Source organism: Marmota marmota, unplaced genomic scaffold (genome assembly GCF_001458135.2).
Source record: "Marmota marmota marmota unplaced genomic scaffold, marMar, whole genome shotgun sequence".
NCBI lineage: Eukaryota > Metazoa > Chordata > Mammalia > Rodentia > Sciuridae > Marmota > Marmota marmota.
Window position 1 is genome coordinate 36,316,530 of NW_025999900.1, and position 4,900 is coordinate 36,321,429.

Genomic DNA, 4,900 nt, shown 5'->3' on the forward strand with positions numbered 1-4,900 from the left:
CACATTTTCTTTATCCATTCAACTACTGAAGGGCATCTAGGTTGGTTCCACAGTTTAGCAATTGTGAATTGTGCTGCAATAAACATTGATGTGGCTGTGTACCTGTAGTATGCTGTTTTTAAATCCTTTGGGTATAGACCAAGGAGTGGGATAGGTGGGTCAAATGGTGGTTCCAATGCAAGTTTTCCAAGGAATCTCCATACAGCTTCCAATTTTGGCTGCACCATTTTGCAGTCTGACCAGCAATGTAGGAGTGTGCCTTTTTCCCTGCCAACACTTTTAAATTAAAAGCATTTCTGTATATCAGTGACAAATCCTCTGAAATGTAAATGAGGAAAACTACCCTATTTAAAATAGCCTCAAAAAATAAAATACTTGGTAATCAACTTAACCCCAAAAGTGAAAGACCTCTACAACAAAATCTACAGAATGCTAAAGAAAGAAATTAAAGAAGACCTTGGAAGATGGAAAGATTGCCCTTGTTCTTGGATAGGCAGAATTAATATTGTCAAAATGACTATACTTACAAAAGCATTATACAGATTTAATGCAATTCCAATCAAAATTCCTATGACTTTCTTCATAGAAATAAAAAAAAAGCAGTCATAAAATTCATCTGGAAAAATAAGACACCCAGAATACCTAAAGAAATCCTTAGCAAGAAGAGTGAAGTAGCTGGCATCACTACACCAGACCTTAAATTATACTACAGAGCAATAGTAATAAAAACAACATGGTATTTGGCACCAAAACAGATCAGTAGACCAATGGTACAGGTTAGTATGGACTAACCCACATAATTACAGTTATCTTATTTTAGACAAAGATGCCAAAAAACATACATTGGAGAATAGATAGCCTCTTCAACAAATGATGCTGGAAAACATATGCAACAAAATGAAATTAAACGTCTATTTCTCACCATGTACAAAACTCAAAGTGGATCAAGGACATAGGAATTAAACCAGAGATCCTGCACCTAATAGAAGAAAAAGAAGGCCCAAATCTCCATTGTATTGAATTAGGCTCCTACTTCTTTAATAAGACTCTTATAGCACAAGAATTAAAATCAAGAATTAATAAATGGGATGGATTAAAAATAAAAAGCTTCTTCTCAGCAAAAGAAACAATCAGTGAGGTGAATAAAGAGCCTACAGGTTGGGAGAAAATTTTTACTACTTGCACATCAGATAGAGCACTAATCTCTAGGTATATAAAGAACTCAAAAATCTTAACACCAAAAAAACAAATAATTAATAAATAAATGGGCCAAGGAACTGAACAGACACTTCTCAGAAGGTGATTTACAATCAATCAACAAACATGAAAAAATGTTTAACATCTCTAGCAAATCAAAACTACTGTAGGATTTCATCTCACTCTAGTCAGAATGGCAGCTATTAAAACAAACAACAATAAATATTATATCTTGATCAAAAGATATTTCTGGTTTTTTCTGCAGTTTGATTTGTACAGCAGCATTTTAGTTTTTCCTTTGGTATTTTCTGTAATTTTTAGAGGTCTCATAAACTGAAAGTAACTTGATAATCTGTCTATAATAAATAATGCTTGACTATGCATCCTATTACTATTCCCTCAAGTCCAGTGAAATTAATATTAAAGTTCACATCTGTGTTAACAATTGGTTCATTCAAACTTTCACATGAAAATATTATTCTTTATCAGGTAGCTATCATTACATTTAATTTCTGTTTCTAAGCCTGTGGATATTCAATATAAAATGCAGCCTCAATTTTCAAAATTAGAGTTTCTAAACTTTTCCAAGGATTCTAAAAACTCTCCTAAATTATTTATTGCAATGTTCATTTTCATGCTTTCATTTTGTACAAATTTACTAAGAATGCTTATTGAAATACACTCTGGGGACCCCCAAAGCACCAGAAAGCCTCTGGCAGTCACCTTCCCTTGGAATGGGTGGAACAACTCTACCCTTGAACATGAACTTCCATGTGTTCCTGTTCTAAAGCCCCATTTATCTCCTCTGCCCATGCACATTCTCCATCCCCTTAATAGACTTTATTTACAAAACATAATTTCAAGGACAAAATGATTAAAAATTGCAGGACAGCAATAACAGAACATTAAATTAAGCATCAGCCCCTTTCTGAGTAGAAGACCCTGTGAAACTTTACAGGTCACATGCCCAGAAAGCTGGTTCTGCTTCCAGCATCACCAGAATTGCCCATATGTCTTTGTCTGAATCTCAGGGTCCCAATGTTTCCTAGTTGATCCCTTCCATTAACATAAAAGACAGAGAGGTGGAAATTAGATTCACATTGTAATTGATCCACATATGTGTTTGAATTTTGGGATTGGTTGTGACAAGTCTTGTCATGTGACTACAGCAGATAAAAGTTGCTTTGGAGGTAGTGCTGGAAGATTTCTTCTCCCTTGCCCAACCCTAAATGATGTCACAAAAACATGAGTAATAGATTCATTCAAAAGTGGAAAGAAGAGGCAGTCACCCCAGATGCTGCCTGCAGCAGATGCCACTGCAGAGTCCAGAGGTCTCTTCTCTGGGCACAGCCTCAGTTACCTCCAAGGTGAATTATGACACTACCACATTGGTTGCTGCCACTGAACCCAGAAGTCTCCTCTTAATCAACCACTGCCTGTACCGCTACCACCATTGCTGCTGCCTCTGATTCTGCTGCTGCCAGCCTGAGATCACCTGGAAGTCTTCTTTCTAGGTGCTGCTGCCACAGAAGAAACCACTGCCCTGGAAGCAACTGAAGCTGACACTGCTGCTGACCCCTGTAGATCACCTGGTGATGCTGCCCCCACAGCTGCAGTTGTAGCTGCCACTGCAGCTGCTGCTGACCCACTGCCTACTGCCAAAAACCACCACCACTACTGCTGCTACCACAGCCTAAAGGACTGTTTCAGGGAGACTTCAGATTTGGTTGCAAATGGCTGCTCCCATCTGGGGACACCAGTCAGGGCTTGGGGCCCAAGTGCTGGCAGGTTTATCACCATAAGAGCTTCTAACTGGGGACTGTAGCTGGGACCCACAGGTCCATTGTAGGAAAGTCTGTGGGTTTGGAGAAGCCTGAGGTCTTCCTGCTGAGAGTGCTGGTGGCCCTTGTCTTGCTGCTGTATCTTGGGATTGCTCCTTTGTATCCCTAGAGGTCTTTCTGCAAGTAGAAGCATCATTGAGGTCTTGGAATACAGTGTGGCCAACATTGAAGTATCTGAAGCCCAGATGGGTGGGATAGAGAATGGGTTTGTGAGGGCTGATCTAGGTTTGGTGATCCTCAGAGACATCAGAAACAGGGCTGACAATCTGTTGAACACTGACAGAGATAGTTTGACTTTCAGCAAGATTTATTTTATTTTATCTTATTTTTTGATTTGCTAATCTCTCTATCATATTTGGAATAGGATTTTTTTATGCATCAGTGTGTGGAGGACAATGATATATGAAAGGTGTTTTGCGTTTTTGTTGTATACTTATGTCTTTAATCTTTTTCCCTTTGTTCATATTCTTCCTCTTTTGTCTATTTTCTTGGATTTTCTTCCCAACTTTTCTCCAAACAACAGCCAATCCGTGTTGGCTCCTCTTTCACTCTTTCTGTGAATTTTTACTTCTAGCTTCTCTTTCTCTCCCATGAATATTGGGTACTACACTACCTATGTTCTCTCATCCACAATTTGAAATTGTAAATCATTTTAAAAAATATTCTATTTGAACTGTAGATAGTTATTGAACTCATCATTTTGGTTTAAAGAGAGAAAGCAGTAGATGCCTTAGTGAGAGGTTTCCGATTTAAGGCTATATATTGTGTACACTGGGTGCTGTTGATATTGGTCTCACAGTAAAGGTGAAGCACTAGAGACCTTTAGGGATGCTATAGGCCTACAGGGTAGAATTTCTGCTGCCTTAGATCCATAATTTTAGATGGAAAAACACACTAACAATATAAAAAAACAAGGGAATAAAACACCTGAAACAAACCAAGATGCTTAAACAACAGAAACCACTTCTACTCAGTAGAAGAAATGTCCAAGAAGGAGTTCAGATTGTAGATAGTTAAATTGATATGTGGAGTAAAGGATAGTATAAAGAGTGAAATCAAAGAAAAAATACAGAAGGTGAAAGACCACTTCAATAAATAGTTAGAGATCATGAAAAATAACCAAGCAGAAATCCTTGAAGAGAAGGAATCAGTAAACCAAATTACAAATTCAATAGAAAGGATCACCAACAGACTAGGTTACTTGGAAGACAGAACCTCAAACAATGAACACAAAATATATAATCTTGAAAGTAGAGGTGAACATGCAGGGAAAATGGTAAGAAACCATGAAAAGAGTATCCAAGAATTATGAGATAACATGAAAAGACCAAATTTAAGAGTTATCAAAATAGATGAAGGAGGAGAGATACAAACCAAAGGAATGCACAATCTTTTTAATGATATAACAGCAGAAAATTTCCCAAACCTAAAGAATAGAATGGAAAATCAAATACAAGAGGTTCACAGGACACCAAATGTACAAAATTACAGCCGACACACACCAAGACACATTATAATGAGAATGTCTGACACAGAGAATAAAGATAAAATTTTAAAAGCTCTGAGAGAAAAAAAATCAAATTATGTATAGGGGGAAACCAATTCAGATCTCAACTGATTTCTCAAAACAGACCCTCAAAGTTAGGAGGTCCTGGAGTAATATATTTCAAGTTCTGAAAGAAAACAGATGCCAACCAAGAATTTTATATCCAGCAAAATTAAGTTTCAGATTTGAAGATGAAATTTAAAAATTCTATGATAAACACACATTAAAAGAATTCACAACTAGAAAGCCTACACTAGAGAACATTCTCAACAAAAGATTCCATGAAAATAAAGTGGAAAAAAAAAGTGAAAACCAG